Raw genomic sequence first — 19204 nt, forward strand, 5'->3', positions numbered from 1 at the left:
CTGCACAGTAACAAGTATTTATAGATTCAGCACCGGAGATGGGGACAAAGTCCACTCATGGGTTGACTAGTCTTTAAGCAGACAGTGTTAACCATTGCTTGTGTGGCAAGGCCCCAAACCCTCCCCCTTTGTTGGAATAAAGACACTTGACACCAGTATTTTAGGTCAATGGGCTAAAAAAGACCACAACTTTATTGGTTACAGAATGTGAACCGAACCAACTATATCTGACTCCTGCCCGGCTGCAGGAAGTCTCAGAAGGGTTAACCACCAGTAGAGGGAGCCCTGTTGATGCACTGGGTCACTGATAGGGGTCGTGCCATGGCCCTAGCCCTTGCCTGGGCTTTGGATGGGGCCACGCCCCCTGGATTCCTTTAGCAGAATACCCTTGAAATAGGAGGGGTAGGTGATGGCCACTACCTCCCCTCCCCTCCAACTGAATACTCCAATGCCTAACTGCCTAACTTTACAAAGTTGTGGCAATTTGCTACAAGGTAGTCAAAAAACCAAATAGCTGGTGCCAATTTGCCAAGTGGGAAAAAATCCTACCAGGCCCCTTCAGCTGGGCTTCGGATAGGGCCATGCCCCCTGGATTCCTTTAACGGGATACCTTTGAGCCAGAAAACACTCAATGAATGTAACATTTGAATGTCCCTATTGTACATGACCCCGCATCATAGGGAGTCCCCTCCGCATCACGCCCTAGGCTAACCAATCCGGCCGGCCAGGGGGCGGGGCGTGCTCTATTTAAACAGCCTGCGGGTGGGAACTCAACTCTTTTCCCCATGTCTTCCTGTGCACAGAGATAGTTGAGCTGTTTACTTGTACAATTATTCATATGTGGCGCTCAACAAATGTACAGTCTCTGTACCTGTGTACAGCATAGCTGATCTGTACAAATCAACAACTTTACACTCTTCCACACAAACACTTGCACATGTGTAGAGACAGTTTGTACCTGCATTCAGTATAATGTGTGAACAATTGATTGAACACCCAGGAAGACTTAAAATAAGGGACTGTAAAGAAGCAGAGAAACAACCCAGAAACAACTCCAGTCCATTTATTATTCTCCATCCAAATGCTAGCTAGCAAATCAGTTCTAAAAACCCTTAGTACAAAACAAAAGCAAGAAAATGGCTAAAAGCTGATTCAAAAGAAAATAAGGTACGGGTCAACTTCAAATTGTAAAGAGGCATTCAGCATCATTTCATAATGGCAGTGCTTGTATGAAATGGATTATTATTTTGACCATGGATTTTGATGACTGGAGAATAAAAAGTATGAAATTCAGAGATGATACAATCAAAATCTGAAATTGGAGACTGGGCTGACGGTAGCAAAATAAAACTCACCCAAGACAAATGTAAACTGCTTTGCACAGAACAGAAGAGCCAACGCGTCGCAGTTATATGCAAGATGCAGCTCATCTTTAAAAGAATAAAGGCTTCTAGTGGATGAGAAAGGTTACATAAAAGTGATGGTTGAGCATAAAAAGACCAATGCCATTATACGATCTGTTATCAGGATTGTAGGTTTGTAAGACTAAGGACTGTTCATAACAGCACAATAGTTACTCCTTGACTGAAGTATCAAGTGAAAAATTGCAAATATGGATACTACATCGCCAGCTGAGAGTGTGTCACAATTTGGTTCAATCTGCATAGAAACAAGTTGCAAAAGTTACCAAATCTGAGGACCCATTTCTGCCTGAGACTTCAGACTCAATGGCCCTCCTGGAGTCCCCTCTGACTGTCCCTCGGTGTGGCTGAGAGTAGCATGCCTTTTATCATTTCCACAAAGCATTTCTCCATTTTGTAGCCTCCCTGGCTGCCCACATATTCTTATCTGAAAATACCTCATGGGCAGAGTTGCCTGATGACATCTTCTATGGGGCTTTAGCTGAGGTGCAGGATGTTGGGGGTGGTGGCTATCTAATTGAGACTGGTACATTTGCTGGTGTTATTTTTATATAAAGTTCTTCCTTTTACTTTTCTTTTTTTAAAAAATAATAATTAAGGGCTGTTTTTGAAAAGAAAAGGGGGGAAGACTTCACTTTTAAAAAAATGAACAATTAGAATTACAGCCTCTGTGTGTGTGTGTGTGTGTGTGTGTGTGTGTGTGTAGGCTAAAAAGATTCCTGCTTTCTAGGATATACTATTTAAAGATCTGTTCCTACTAACAAATTTTAAATGTGATTGTTATAGCCTATGTTTATTAGAGCAGTATTTCATTTGATTAGTGCAACTGATAATGAAGTTATAGCTGAAGTTCAATTTGTTTACTATTTATTCAACTGTTCCAAAATGCCCAGGTTCACACACAATTGGTTCATTGAGTTAAACATTCAAACTAATTGAACTTTAACAACATTGGGAGGGAGGAGAATCATCCAATGAAATGATCCATCTGCAGCTTTCAGCAATGAACTGCAAACAGAAAAGGAACAAATATCCAAGAGTAAATATCTGATTATTTCATCAGTATCAAGAACTAAATAAATGGTAAATCTCCTGAGACACACAGAAATGGATATTCTATGCCATGAAGAATGCAAAATTGAAATGTACGGAATTGAAACAGATCCCCCCCCCCCCGCCCAACTACTGATTTAGCAAATTAGATATGGCGTGAGAAGGAAATGCTTATAAAAAGTGTTCTGTAGTTCCCCACCCCCACCCACCTGCCCTAGTTCTGCATGTGATGCAGCTCCATTTTGGTTGAGTGAACTGGGTCATTTCTAATGGGTCACTTACTTTATTTGGGAAAGTGAGGAGAAATGCACGTTGCATGATAATGTAATGTGAAGTTTGGTTTGACTAGTCCAAGGCAGCTGGCTGATATCCTCCAGCACGGGCATACATGAACTGCCAGACTCTTACCCACTTTACATGAATATACTCAAAGGCACAGATATATTTTTTTTTGGGGGGGGGGTTAAGTTTCATCTAAAAGATGTTCTTGTTCCCTTGCTATTGTTAAATTGCTCTTTAACATTGGAAACTCAATCAGTTAATGCTTTAAACCATGGGGAGGCCTCAGACCAGGAGTGATAACTTGTGGCCATCTAGATGTTGGACTACAACTCCCATCATCCCTGACCATTGGCTGTGCTGGTTGGGGCTGATGGGAGTCCAGCAACATGTGGAGGGGCACAGGTTTTCCTTCCCTTTGCTTTAAGGAAAACAAGTCTTGTGAAAGATATACCATTTCTATATGAATTCTACTGCTCAATGCAATGCTTACTCAGGGAACATTGGCCATCCCCACAGTGGGCTGAGACCAAGAACAACCCATTTGCCATTGCTGTTTCAGGCAAATAAAACATCAATTGCCAGTAGCAGAGGGAGGAGTAAAGAATACCCTCAACCGTCTGCTGACTAAGGGCATCCGCTGATAGTACCAGAGAAGAACTTTGCATGTGTGCAGCTTAACAGTTTGCTCTTATTCACATGTTGCACCAAACACAGGTTACAAACTGCCTCTGCACATGTACAAATGTTTGTGTGAATGAGTGTGCATTTGTTGATTTGTACAGTTCAGCTATTGCGGACACAGGTACATTTGTTGAACCTTACATGTGAGTAACTGCTCAACTATTTTCATAAACAGACATTGGACATGTGTACACAGATTGTAAACTCATGGAAGGTGTGAACATAGCCCAAAGACTGTCTAAATTTGCCACCACGGTAATGAATTGTCAAGGGCAAAAGACCATATTGAGGATGATCCATAGTTTAGTGGTAGACAAAGGCTTTCTGTTTGGATTGAGTCCCTGGCACCTGGTTAAGAGTGTCACAAAACAGACAGAGGTAAAGACCTCTACCAGAGAGTCCAGAGAAAGCAGGGGTGTTTTGCCAGTCAGAGTTCACAATATTGGGCCAGAACAGGTGTGAGAAAGCTTTCAGACCAAGTGCATATTCCCTTCTGGGCAACCTTCTGAGAGCCACATGTTGGCCTAGACGGGCCATTGGCCTGCTCCAGTGGGCTCCTCTTATTTTCCTCTTTTTCCAGCTAAGAAAATCAAGGAGGATCCAAAGCATGTCAGGAAGGGGGAATGGCCTAGGCAGAACCCCAGGGATCAGACAGAGCAAGCTGGAGGGCCATATTTGACCCTCAGACCTGAGGTTCCCTGTCACTAAATCAGATGGACAAAAAGTATCATTATATATAAGGTAGTTTGCTACAGTAATCTCTTTGTGCAACACTGATTTTGTAAGCAGGGGTGTTTGGGAAGCGTGCTGGGGAAAACGCATCCATTTCATTTAGCAACAGATTGTTTGCTAATTCACAGAATGCAAGTACAGATGCTACCCTTGGCTTCCCACCAAAGTCTTGTACTCCATGTTCTGTTGCAAAGGACCAAGACTGAACACAATCGCTGTCAAAAGAAATACCGTGTTCCAAGTCTTCTGTTCCGTCTTTATTTTCCAAAAATTGTTCTCGTTCTTTATGGTAATGTATAGCTCCCACAACAAAGAAGGTGTACATTGCCCAGCTGCTCACAGTATCATATAGCAATGCTAAAAACTACTGGTAAATGTGTGTAACATTGCTTTAAAAAAAAAAAAAAACCTAAACGATCAGCCACACAGATATTTAATACCTTAAAAACAATAAAATGTAGCATACATCCATATTATGCAGTACTTATTAATTACAAGCACTATTTTAATTAGCTCTATTAAAGCCCCTGTTGATAGAGGGATGGCCAGAGTTACATATGCTAGCTTAGGGGTCAGCAAACTTTTTCAGCAGGGCGCTGGTCCACTGACCCTCAGACCTTGTGGGGGGCTGGACTATATTTTGAGGGGGGAAATTAATGAATTCCTATGACCCACAAATAACCCAGAGATGCATTTTAAATAAAAGGACACATTCTACTCATGTAAAAACACACTGATTCCCGAACTGTCCGTGGACCAGATTTAGAAGGCAATTGGACCGGATCCAGCCTGCGGACCTTAGTTTGCCTACCCATGTGCTAGCTCAGTCCCCAGCATTCCACCCCTGCTGGCTGCAATCTGAGACTCTTGTGCATGGAGCAGAAAGTTTGAAGGAGGAACTTTCATTCCCTCAGCTGAGCCTGCATTGATTTCTATCTAAGGGTCTTCAGCTACATGTTTGGCTTGCTGGCTGCTGTGTGGTCAGGGGTTTGGCTCCCTCCCAGCTTTCCTTTAAAACCTGTCTGCCAGCTTCTGTCAGCAGAGAGGAGCCCTTCCCGTTGGCAGGGCTATGGATCCACCACTCTTCTCTGCCTCTCCTTGTCAGTTTTGATATTTTCGTACACCACAAAGCTGGTATTTTTCTATTCTCAATTCATACAAAAAAACAGGCTCAGTATAACAACAACAACAACAACAACAACAACAACAACAACAACAACAACAACTCTCCTCCCTGAAAGAGAGGGGAGTGGTTGTGGGCGGGAGCCCGAGCACCGCCCAGCAGGGGGGCATTTGCCCCCTGCCTCCAGCTCACCTGGCTGGTGCTCACACCACCCCCCTGTGGCCATCCAACCAGGTGCCATGGAGGGGGCGTGTTCAGCAGCCTTTTGCTGCAGCACTAGCCTCTCCCTGGCCTCATTCCTCATCATCGTCCCGTGGCGAGTCACCCACCCTCCACTCCCTTTTAGTTAGGGCCTAGGTCATTGGCCTTGCTATGGACCTTAGGTTGGTCGCCCTGGTTGTCTGGGGGGGCTGGTAGGAGTTTTTTCCATTTGGCATTAGGCTTTTTGGTTTTTTCGCCTACCTCGTAGCAATCATCACAACTTTTGTGGTATTGGTGGGTAGGTTAGGCATTGGAATAATGTGTTGTGGTGTGTCGAAGTGCTAGGTGTGGCCATCGCCTATGCCTTCAATGTTTAGGGGTATTCCGTTAAAGGAATCTGGCGGTCGTGTATTCTGTCCGATGCCTGCTTGGCGGGAGGCCATGGCACGACCCTCGGTGACAGCAGGAGGTGAGCCTATAGTTGGATAAGCATCAACAGGCTCCACCTACTGGTGAATAAACCCACTTGTTTCGATCCAATGCCTAAGCCAATACCTTTTCATTGCTGTAATCAATAAAGTTGTGGCCTTTTCTAGCCCATTAACCTTATATCACGTGTCCTTGTGTCTTCATTTCACTTCGCGGGGTCGGGTCCTCGAACCACAACAACATATTATTGATACCCTGCCCATCTGGCTGGGTTTCCCCAGCCACTCTGGGCGGCTTCCAACAAAATATTAAACAAAGTATTAAAATGCAATAGTAACATGGTGGGGGCAGAGGTTAAGCCATTCTTATTTGAAGCAATTATAAAATCCCCTCCCTGATTAACAACATTTTTAAAATATTGCAACAGTATGAAGTTTTAGCATAAGTATTGCCATGTCCTTAATTAAGCTTCAATGGAGGATTTTCCATTCTCTCTCTCTCTCTCTCTCTCTCTCTCTCTCTCTCTCTCTCTCTCTCTCCTGTTCCACCCCCATGAGTTTACTGTACTTCCCTCTCCGACTGAACTTCCTTTGAAAAACAATATGAAACAGTAAGGACTATTGCTTTGCTTCCACTGCATGTAAATTAAATCCTGTCAAAAGAGTGCTAAGAGAATTACTCAGAGATCAATGTACTGGGGGCAGGTTGCAGGAAATGTAGCATATGCAACTTAGTTTTACAAAGGTTAAGGTTAAGTTCCTCCAATATTCATCCCAGAGGGTTTGTCATACACAGAGCCATCTTGCAGAAGGGAAAAGTTTCAATTTCTCAGTTAATAGGGAGTTGACTAAGGCTGCACTGAGACATGGGGTTCATTGCATTAGTTTTCCTGGTTACGGTGCAGCACATCCGTCCCAATTGCTAGCATTCCTGCTACACTGCAGTATGTGCTGCACTATTTCCCACCATGTTGTGAAAAATTTCATTCCCATTTGTGGTGTTGCCATGCCACAACCACAAATACTGTGGAAAACCTACAGTGATATTCTTGGTATCCATAGTAGCAGTTAGCTTTTCTTCTGGAAACAATTAACATGGAAATGTGCTAAACTACCACTAGATTTCCAGAAGTGACTTTTATGTGGTGGGAAAGATGATGTAAAACACAAAAATTAATAGTTAAGGAAATGACAGGAAGATGGAATCGCGTGCCATCTGATGCTAAGTTGGTTATAAATGCGAATCTTTTTGGTCAGACATAGGTTGACCTTATCAGTTCAGGATTTATTCAATCAAATTTATATACCATTTGATAGATAGCAGCCTTGTATCCATCATCCAGGAATTCTATGAAAACTGCCTCCATAAAGCCTGATTTGAGGGGGAAATGGAACTCGTGTCTACCGCCTGCTCTTTCTCATCTCACCAACTAAGCCTCTTTGATCCAGCAGAACCCAGGTAGTTATAAGAGACCACACAGGGTTTTTTCACTGACATTTTATTTTATTTTATATTTTAACATTCTGTAGCAATTCAGTGCCTGTGTCTATTGTGCAGTCATCCAGAATTTATTATCATGGGGGGGGGGGAGGCATAAATAAATAAAAATAGTCCTTCCAGGGTTTCACCTCTGTGGATTAACATTTATGTGCCAGCCTTATTTGCACACTGTACCTAAGGAATAAAAATAAGTAAATCAATGGCAAAGTACAGAATGTTTAGTACTTTTGTAAGCTTTGCAAGCCACATACTAGGACAGCGATGTTTAAATCAATCCAGCATTTTATTGACACTGCTGAGATTCTCACCAAAGAGAAACATAAAAGAACTCTATGATTTGCCACCCAATCACAATAGAACAACAGCAACAAAGCACAAAGCACCAACTGTATCTTATTGGCAGGAAAGTGTCAGATTCATCTTTAGCACAATTTTCTAGAGCATCCATTGGGCTCTAATAAACATGAGTTTAGTGTTCGACAAGCTTTGAATGGCTATCTGGACAAGGTCATGTCATGTTAGATTCTTTACCATGGAAGCTACATCCAAACATTGTTGACTGGGGGAGTCAAGATGCCTTTTCTTTCAAACTTGGATGTGAGCATGGGGGTGCAGGAGACACCCTTCAATCTGAATGACTGATCTGGCATGTTTTTCTCCAGTTATAGAGATAAGTTCATGCAAATACTGACCTCCAAACTTGGGATAACCAGCTTCACCAAACTGAGATGAACTTTTCAGTGATTCCAAGTTCATTTTTCCATTTCATTTATCAGTGTCAACACAACCTGAATCCCTTCCAAGTCAAGAGATGAGGGTGAAATGTGGACTGATGTTAGCCAGCTGCTCCTAGAGTCTAATTTCCAACTTGGCTGCTAAGTTTAATGTGTGGTTATGAGCAAACAACTTTTAACTCTTTGTGGGATATCAGGCCCCACAGGAGACTGTATACCAAGGGTAGGAAGCTCTGGTCCAAACCCTTCACAAGCTCTGCTCTGTGCCCTGTTATTTCCCATCACTCAGATGTGATCTTGGACTGTCATAATGCCTCCTGCTTATCTGGCTAGAGTATGGAGAGGGAGGGGGTGTTTGGAAGGCTGGAATGTAACCTCCTGAAACCTCCTTTGCACTTTCTACTTTTGCCCCATTCATCGCTAGGGAAAGAAGGCTCTGTCAATGTCAGTTCTCTTAAGTTTCTATCCCCCACCCCATCTGAAATTCAGTTCTCCACATTTGTGCAGCAATTTCTATTTTTAAAAAATCCTCACAAAACACTCCAGCATTTTAGTCAATTTTTTTCCTAGTAAGCACATTTCTGTATATAGCTTTGAGGAAAATTTCCTCTTAATGTAATGCATTTTTGTGTGGTATATTCCCTAATATGCTTTGGATATGTGCTGAATGCGCTTTAAATGTATGCTCATAAGTTGGCAGGAACAGTGTTCAGGGATAATGGGAGTTGTAGTCCAAAAACATATGGTGACCCAAGGCTGAGAAAGGCTGCAATGATGCTGGGATTTATGTAACAAGAAACAAAAAAAAAGGTGATGCCAGATTCCTATAGGTGTCTAGTTGGTCACTGTGAAAACAGGATGCTGGACTAGATGGGCCTTTGGTCTGATCCAGCAGCGTCTACTTTGTTCTTGTGTTCTAATGTATTCATTTTTATGCATACTTTCACATATTATATGCCTTTTTGTAAACATTGTTCAGTTGGAGAACTGCACTGCAAAATTCAGATTGGCTGAATTTCAAAGGGCGGTTGTGTTTTGGTTTTCCTATTGTTTCAGAAAGTCAAGATTTGATACATTCGCCTTTAAATGTGAACTGAATTGAATTCCTCCTCCATTCCTCCTCATCACCGGCATATGGCCCCCTATATATTGCTCAGGAGACAATGTGGCACTCAGGCTGAAGAAAGGTTCTCTATCCCTACTGCATACAGTTCACCAGTGATTTTCAGCTGTTCTCCCTCACTTCCAGCAGTGACCATAACATTGCTTTATCTCAGGAAGAAGGTTATAGCAGTTACAAAACAGCCTTAAATAAACAAAAATATCACAACTTCATAGTTCATATGCCCTGCAACTCAGGTTACCGAGGGAAGCTGAATGCAGTCAGGGACAAATGCTGGGAAAGATTTTATAGCAAAACCTGGTTTCATGGGGTGCTTCTGAATCCAGGGCCAGGGAAGATAGCTTGGCTTTTGCATATAAAGGAAAAGACTGTCTCAACAGTTCAGATCCATGTGTGTGGCAGGCAGGGGGTGGTTATATTCACAGCAAGATGTATCTTTGAAGTTTCTACCACAGCAGCTGACACAGATGAACTAGCTACTTGATTTTAAACTAAAAACTGGAAAACTTCAAAGAAAGGCTGGCTGTCTTCAGGGTTCTGAGCTGCATGTGTTCAGATTTTGTGGGGTTGCAACCCATGCTCCGAGGTGTCTTTTTCAACACATGGGCTTTAGTTTTCACTCTCTGTATGTGTCCTGGATTCTCACCTTCAGTCTGCATCAATGGCCGCATGCACGCGCACGCACACACACACTCATACTGTGGATTATTCATACACTGATGAGAGACTTGTGACAATGAGAATTGCCTCACCAAGGACAATGCTGTCTTATGAGACAAGTGGAAATGAATATTGACACCTAAACTTCTAGGAAATAGGTATAGACCATTTTATGCTGCTTTTCAAATTTTATAAAATGACCCTGTTTTATTTCTGGATGCTGTCTACAATGTATTATTTCCATAATATTTTACTAGCCTGAATTACAAACAGTGACAGTCACAATGAATAGGGCACATACAAAATGCTTCATAACAAACTGGCAGTATATACAGAGGAAAAGAGACACAAATCAAAGTCTGCATTGTATAAGAACTCTGCCTCCCCTGATTATCACAGTATGGTATTCAAGAATCAACAGCATTTTGTTTCCTTCTTCCTAACAGTGCCAAAATCTTGTGAAAATATCAATTAGATTAGTAGCGTGTAATTTCACCTTCCTTAATGTGCCTACAGGTGCTTCTCGAAATACACCTGCTTTAACTGTAGTCATATTGCAAAAGGTATTTATTTATTTATTCACAACTTCTTAGGCATGAATGGGCATGAATATCTGAATGCACATTCAAATATGTATGCAGTTCAGACAGGCAGCATTCACATTCAGTTGCACATTTGGATATCGATATCAGATTTATGGCCCCTCCCCTAATTCAACAAGTGGTATCCACACGGAAGCCTGCTTAAGTGTGCATATGATATCCCCTTCACATGTGGCAACCTCCTGACACATACATTTCCCCTTCACATTCTGCTTGGTGGATGTTCAAGGTTCTAAATCAGAAGAGCGGTCACTTTGTGTTTCACATGGCCACAGTATCAGTCGCTGCTAATCCAGAGAGAGTAGCATATTCACCATAGCATGAAAACTTGATGGCAGCTCTTCTTAGGAATCTCATACTGTTGGTCCATCTAGCTTATTATTGTCTATTTTGACTGGTGGCAGTTCTCCAGGGTTTCAGACAGAAGCTCTCCCCAGCCAGGGGCAATGGAAGGGGATGCGGTAGGGGCGGGCTGCCCCAGGTGTCACTACTGAGGGGGGTGACAAAATGCCAGGCGGCACTCACCACGGGGACTGCAGTGCACCTGAGCCACGTGTCTATCCTGGGAGTGACGTGGTGGCTTGGGCACCCACAGGCTCCGCTCTGCCCCAAACGGTCTGCCCACCACCTCCCCCTCAGCTGTAGGGCAGCTGAGTGGGAGGAGGCACGCACTCCTCAGAGGCCCCATGGAGCATCCTGCCCCGGCTCACCCCGCCCTGTGGGCAGCTGGCTCCACCCCCGTGGGTGGGTGGCCCTACCTCTGGGTGCAGGGCACATGTGCCACCCCTGGTGTCCAAACAGCTTGCTCCTCTGCTGTCCCCAGCCTTACGTTGGAACACCAGGGGTGGAACCTGGGACTTTGTGCATCCAAAGTACATGCTCAACCATTGCGCTACCATCCTCCAAAAATATTGTGAAGGAAAGCACCTGCTTCTAGAAGGTCCCATGTATAGGTCTAACTTTATACAGTTAAGTGTTCTTCGATGGATATACCCAAACACAGGCAGGTCACTTTGTATCTCAGGCCTCTCTTTAGAAAACATGCTTGCCTCCTGCCTCCCCCCTATTTTTTTCTTGTTCCACCCCAATATGAACATGCTAAAGTATTGAATATCCAAACTAAAAGTAAAGGTAAAGGGACCCTTGACCATTAGGTCCAGTCGTGACTGACTCTGGGGTTGCGGCGCTCATCTTGCTTTATTGGCCGAGGGAGCCAGCGTACAGTTTCCGGATCATGTGGCCAGCATGACTAAGCAGCTTCTGGCGAACCAGAGCAGCGCACGGAAATGCCGTTTACCTTCCCGCCGGTGTGGTACCTATTTATCTACTTGCACTTTGACATGCTTTTGAACTGCTAGGTTGACAGGAGAAGGGAACGAGCAACGGGAGCTCACCCTGTCACGGGGATTCGAACCGCCAACCTTCTGATCGGCAAGTCCTAGGCTCTGTGGTTTAACCCACAGCGCCATCCGCGTTCCGAATATCCAAACTATGAGGCGGTAAAAAAACAGGACAAGAAGGAACACCTTGCTTGAGAGCAAGCATTTGTTTGAGGAAAGTCCCATAACTGTTAGCAAAGGCAAATTATAAAAAGGCTGTATTTCTGTTGTGCAGCCAAGGACTAAAAGCAGCCAGATTTCCCCCCTCCCCTATAAGCAAAAACGGCAGCATACATCACAACATGACGAACACCAGATGACACATTAACCCACTTCTTGGTGTCATAAAAACTTTAATAATTTCCATTTCTCATATTTTATAGAAGCATCATATACACAATATTGCATAAAGATTTAATTACAATTGGCTAATGAAACCATTTCGAGTTAATAAAAATCCAGGGCGAGTGCATGTAAACTCAACAAGGAACAATTTTGCATATAAATGAAATGCAAAGACAATGCATATACTCTAGGTAAAATGCTGAATGCCTTTTAAACCAAATTCATGCTGTTAATTAACTCCTACTCAAACAATTATTAAACTGTCTTTCTAAAATCCTCGCTCAGAGGTTGCAGAACAAATGGTTTTTGAGTTACAGTTCCTGCAGGCAGCTATTTTATTCTAACTTTTTTTTTAGTGTTGTGTTGGTATTTCTAAATAAGCAACATTTTGAAAGCAGACACTGATGCATTACCTTTATTTTATTTTTAAGCAGTAATTGCATCCCAAACTTCCTCTACATGCTTGGTTATTTTATCTCTAACAATACGTTACACCAAGGATCCCCTGGGATTCTTTTCTTTTTTAATGGATAGTTTCCAGTCCTCCAGTATGGAGGCTGATCTGAGGGGAAAGTTACATACTTTTGTTAGAAGATCAGCATTTTCATGTTTAAAAACTCAGGTGGATGCCATCCAGACTTGGTGATTCAACATTTTTTATCTTGTATTAGGCCACTCATCTTGTATTTGTCACTCATCACCCCCCCCCTCCCTTCCAGCAAAAGTTAGTTCAGGCACTGAGATCTGCCCTATATCTTCTGTTATTAAGACATGTGCAAATAATTCATTCAGCTTCTCCACAATCTCCTTATCCTCCTTTAGCACACCTTTGACTCCCTCATCATCCAAGGGTCCAACCACCTCCCTAGGTAGTCTCCTGCTACTTATCCTGCAATACTGTAAAGCATCAAACATTCCAAAACTTGAGTAATTGCTGGTGCTGGAATTGTTTTAATTTACAAAACTTTCTACTTATTTTCATACAGACTGCAAATTTAAATCAAATTTGCACATGATCCCAGTCTGAAAGTTTGTTAGGCCTGAATTTTCATTCAAATGTCCAGCTTAATATTCATCTTCTACTTCCAGTATCTAAAACCCTTTGAAACTCAGAACCATGAAGGAATCTGGTGTTGTTTCGGGTGCAACCCTGCAAATTTGCCATCATACTCTGTGCGTGGTGAAATGAAAGCTGAGGTCCTAAGTGTGAACTGAAGTCACTGTGACATTTAAAAATCAATGTATTCAAGATCATGCTACAAGGCTGATTTTTACTAAAAGGAAATTCTGCTTTAAGCTTTGATCTGAGGATACATATTTTAACATTGGTTGATTATTGATTATTTAATTTCTATGCCGCTTAATATATTTAAAATATCTCTAAGTGGTGCACAAAAAACTGAAGCAAAAAACCTAAATATTATAAAAAATACACAGTCACATATTAAAATGTTACATTAACACAAAGTTACTAATATAGAAAAATCAACATCAATTCATTTTCCTGTTCATACATACACCCTCTCAACTGCCAGGTTCTCACCAAGGCATAGCTGTCAACCTTCCCTTTTTTAGTGGGAAATTCCCTTATTCCAGCGCCGCTTCCTGCTGCTATCCCAGATTCTTAGATATCCCGTAGACTGTCCCCAGGACAGGTGAGGCTGCTGATCCCTTATTTTCAAATCTGAAAGTTGACAGCTATGCACCAAGGGTCCAACCGAACTCTCAGCTCACCCACAAAAATCTCACAATGAGAAAAGTTCCTGGAATCAGCAGACATCACCCTAGTCTCTCGCTCTAGATTTGCTTTTTATGGAACCATGTTGTAATGCTGCTGCAACTTTCTGGTTGCCTACTTGATCTGAGAGTTCACATTCCCCGAGACTTAGGAGAAATAGAAGGGATGGGTATATACCAGGAAGTTGGTTCCTGGGAAATGTGATGCCACCACAAAGGGAGCTAGGGTGACCTTTTTCTTACTGGTTGAGGGAGTCCATTGATCTCATCCCACATCTACATTTGGCATCAACAACCTCTGTTAGTTCCCTGTTCATTCACTTGACTTGCTTGGAGATTGTTGACAATTCTATTCCCTTTGATCGTCTCAGCAATTCCACCTGTAAAACTGATCTGCAGAACTCTTACCCTGATGCAAACTGCTGTGAGAACTCTGGCCCTAAATTCTATATGACTCTATAATAATTGAATCTGTGTAGGCAACCTTTTGAACCTAGAGAGTCCTCTCAGAAATATGTCGTGAGAATGGCCTTTACATTCTTAAAATATGGGGGGGGGGGGGGACCAAAATATTTTGCCCTGTCTAGCAAACATTTTAAACACTAAAGTTAATCATGAGGTTTGATTAATGAATTGAAATGGCTTATCAAATGATTGATTTATGAAGCTATGTTTATTTCCCCCATAAGTGTGAGGACTATATTCACCCAAACCTGGTATTCTCAGGATCTAAGTAAAGCTGTTTGAACCATACATTGCCCTTCAGGAACTAGAATGTTTAAATAACAATAACATTCATTCTGGGACAAGCTGTTATATTTTTACTCTGATTACTGGAGGATTAAATTTGTCGTTATTTTTCAAAATGCTGAATTGTGGGTGGTCATTAACGGGACAGTCAAGTGAAGGTACAACCGAAATATATTCAGAAGCAAAAGTGCAGAGCTCCAACTATGCAAGGCTTTGATAACTCATCTGGATGAAATATGACCTTGCGGGAATAACTTTAATGGAGGTTAGGCAAGCAGAGACAACAGAAAGAACAGACTTAATGAGTCTGGGAATAGAAGGAAAATAAGGTGATTACCATTCTGTAACAAAGGAGGTTGACTGTAGCCTCCCAAGAATCCCATTATATCCCGTGTACACATTTACATCTTCATAGAATAAATGAAACTTTTACAGGAAGCGCATGTATCTTTCACCTTTTTAGCATCTTCTAGTTCTCAAATGCGCATCCCAAGCCTATACTAAAAATGTGTAGTATCTTCCAGAAGCAAAAGACTTCATGTCACTTCCATACTTTTAAAGCATTACCAACACAATGATGGAGGTTTCTCACTGCTGCATGTATACAGTTACTATGGCTTCTGTGTTTAGACCTAGTATTTTTTTACTATACTACTTCTCACATGCACATTTTACCACCTATCACAAGCCTCACTTGGTCCCTAGACATGTTTAATGCAGGAGTTGGGAACCTGTGGCACAGCTGTTGCTAGACCACAGCTCCATGCTTCTTGGGCATGATGGGAATTGGAGTCCAACAACAGCTGGAACCAAAAACTGGGAAGTCAACCATGGTTCCTCTCCCTCGGCATCTCCTCTTGAGAGTTATGAAACACCATCGCCCCATCATTCCTTTGGGGACTTGGTATGTTGCTTTCAAAATACATTATGGCAAAGAGCCCCACGTGCTAGCTGCTCCAAATTATGGGCAACTGGATCATAGAGGCCAACGAGACTTACTCCCAGGCAAGCAGGGACAGGATTTTCTCATATTATAAGTGCATAAGCACCTTCCATATTTGTATTGACAGACATGCCGCCTATTCTCATGATAAGTTATCATTTGGACTACAGCAGTGGCTCAGGGCAAATTATAATTTGAACAGCATCTTGTTTGGAAAGTGCAGGAAGCAAACTATCATGAGAAACTGAAAGAAGAGCAATGCTACTGTCACATTTCAATGTAGCACAAAAGGAGTATAATAAACTACAATAATACATACCATTAGTGCAAGAATATTACTACCATAAGAATACAGATTACCAGCTATCAATCTGGAGAGGGTTTCTAAACCCTCGGGAAGGTTTTAAATTAAAACCCTAAAGCTGCAGGTTTCAGTGCGATGGGTGCTTTTCACAGTAGCTCTCAGCAAGATTTCTCTCTGCAATGACATGTACCATCCATTAAGATTTCTGAAACTGTCGATGCTCAGTTAGGAAACTGGGACGATCCGTAAAAACAAATCAAGTCCAGGGATAATTAGCAGCACAGGCAAATCTTGAGCAAGAAAAGGAAACTCTTAATTGAAAAAAGTAAGTGGTGAGAGAGAATGTTTCTTCTTGTTTAATATTCTAAGGTAGTTCTGCATCATGCATTTCAGGAGCATATGGTGGTATGGCTCCTGTCAGCTCTTATTTTACATACAAGGCCTTATACCTGGGGAGGATTACCGTTTCATATATCAGAACACAGTGGCTAGGTGCAGAAATGTCAGCTGCAATGGTTCTGTCTAAATTACCAAGTCCCTTCTGGTACAATCTGTCCCTCTGAAGAGGTTCTACAGATTCAAAATGGGAAGATGCCAAATGAATGAACTACATAATAATTCCATGGTCTGACAGGTCCTACTTAAGGGAAACATGCTGCAAATATCACCATATTCTTCTTATTAATATTAATTAAATTTGTGTTTTACCCTTCAGAGCAGAGGTTCTTAGGGATTTCTACCTATTACTTCAAGAATGGATATCAGCCCAAGTGTCTTGAGTGAAAGTGAGCTTTAAATCAGGAAAAACAAAAGGAAGTTGCAGGTTAGGCAAGTATGCATTTCGGTGTGTGTTAGAAATTTCCTGACAATGAAGCGATACATAAGTCTGTACGTGACATTCCAAAATAGTTTCCAAATGAGCAGCTTAGAATGTTGGGTGAGGATAAAAATGAATATTTGAAAACTAACTGTGCCATCCTTTCACCTGCAAAAAAAAAGTGAGGAACATGAGAGTGAGGAATATGGCCTACCCTGTTGTGGCAGCCATGTTACCAAATTCTCTCCTAAGGTAGACCCTCCAGCTCCTGCTATTCTCTCTGATACGTTCTCAGCTGCTGTTGAAGATTTTCCTTTGCAAGAAAGCCTTCCCTGAGTGCTGATGTGCGGAATGGATTTATATTTTGCTGTTATTCAGTGGGAATAATAATAATAATATTAATAATAATAATAATAATTTATTATTTGTACCCCGCCCATCTGGCTGGGTTTCCCCAGCCACTCTGGGCGGCTTCCATAGAAACCAAAAATACACTAAAATATCATACATTAAAAACTTCCCTGAACAGCTGCCTTAAGATGTCTTCTGAATGTCAGGTAGTTATTTATCACTTTAACATCTGATGGGAGGGCGTTCCACAGTGCGGGCGCCACTACCGAGAAGGCCCTCTGCCTGGTTCCCTGTAGCTTTGCTTCTCGCAATGAGGGAACTGCCAGAAGACCTTCGGCGCTGGACCTCAGCGTCCGGGCAGAACGATGGGTGTGGAGAAGCTCCTTCAAGTATACTGGGCCGAGGCTGTTTAGGGCTTTAAAGGTCAGCACCAACATTTTGAATTGTGCTCGGAAACGTACTGGGAGCCAATGTAGGTCTTTCAAGACCAGTGTTATGTGGTCTCGGCGGCCGCCCCCAGTCACTAGTCTAGCTGCCGCATTTTGGATTAGTTGTAGTTTCCGAGTCACTTTCAAAGGTAGCCCCACGGAGAGCGCATTGCAGTAGTCCAAGCGGGAGATAACTAGAGCATGCACCACTCTGGCGAGACAGTCCGCGGGCAGGTAGGGTCTCAGCCAGGTGGAGTTGGTAGACAGCTGCCCTGGATACAGAATTGAGCTGTGCCTCCATGGACAGCTGTAAGTCCAAAATGACTCCCAGGCTGCGCACCTGGTCCTTCAGGGGCACAGTTACCCTATTCAGGACCAGGGAGTCCTCCACACCAGCCCGCCCCCTATCCCCCAAAAACAGTACTTCTGTCTTGTCAGGATTCAACTTCAATCCATTAGCCGCCATCCATCCTCCAACCGCCTCCAGGCACTCACACAGGACTTTCACCGCCTTCACTGGTTCTGATTTGAAAGAGAGGTAGAGCTGGGTATCATCTGCATATTGATGGACACCCAGTCCAAACCCCCTGATGATCTCTCCCAGTGGCTTCATATAGATGTTAAAAAGCATGGGGGAGAGGACGGAACCCTGAGGCACCCCACAAGTGAGGGCCCAGGGGTCTGAACACTCATCCCCCACCACCACTTTCTGAACATGGCCCAGGAGGAAGAAGCGAAACCACTGTATAACAGTGCCCCCAGCTCCCAGCCCCTCTAGACGGTCCAGAAGGATGTTATGGTCGATTGTATCAAAGGCTGCTGAGAGATCCAGCAGAACTAGGAAACAACTCTCACCTTTGTCCCTAGCTCGCCGGACATCACCAACCAGCGCGACCAAGACAGTTTCAGTCCCATGATGAGGCCTGAATCCCGATTGGAAGGGATCCAAATGGTCCGCATCCTCCAGGCGTGCCTGGAGTTCTTCAGCAACCACGCGCTCAATCACCTTGCCCAAGAATGGAAGATTTGAGACTGGGCAATAGTTGGCCATACTGGCCGGGTCTAAAGATGGTTTTTTAAGAAGCGGTTTAATGACCGCCTCTTTCAGCGGATCTGGGAATGTTCCCTCACAGAGGGAAGCATTCACCACCCCGCAGAGCCCATCGCCCAGCCCTTCCCGGCTTGCTTTTATTAGCCAGGATGGGCAAGGATCAAGGAGACAGGTGGTTGGTTTCACGCGTCCAAGCAGCCTGTCCACATCCTCGGGGGTAACGGATTGAAATTGATTCGATGCAACTTGACCAGACAGAGCTCTAGCACTCTCCCGCCCCAGCCCTGCTCCCACGGTGGTGTCTAGCTCCTTCCGAATATGAGTGATTTTATCTGCAAAAAAACTTTGCAAAATTGTTGCAGGAGATCTTGGGGTCTTTACAAGGCCCCGGTGGTAAAGGTGGTTCCGTTAAATTGCAAACCACCTGAAAGAGTCTCCTGCTACTATTTTCTGCAGATGCAATAGAGGCGGTGAAGAAAGTCTTCTTCGCCGTCGCTATCGCCACTTGGTAGGCTCGACGTTGAGCTCTAACCTGTGTCAGGTCAGATTCGGAGTGAG

At 43.2% G+C, this 19204-nt stretch overlaps 1 protein-coding gene across 2 annotated transcripts in view; it reads right to left on the reverse strand.

Annotated features, from left to right (window-relative positions):
* The window catches only part of KCTD16 (potassium channel tetramerization domain containing 16), a 150306-nt gene that overhangs the window by 68836 nt on the left and 62266 nt on the right, over positions 1–19204 (reverse strand). The window lies entirely within an intron of this gene.

The sequence above is a fragment of the Podarcis cretensis genome (assembly GCF_951804945.1).
Source record: "Podarcis cretensis genome assembly, chromosome: 2".
NCBI classification, from domain to species: domain Eukaryota; kingdom Metazoa; phylum Chordata; class Lepidosauria; order Squamata; family Lacertidae; genus Podarcis; species Podarcis cretensis.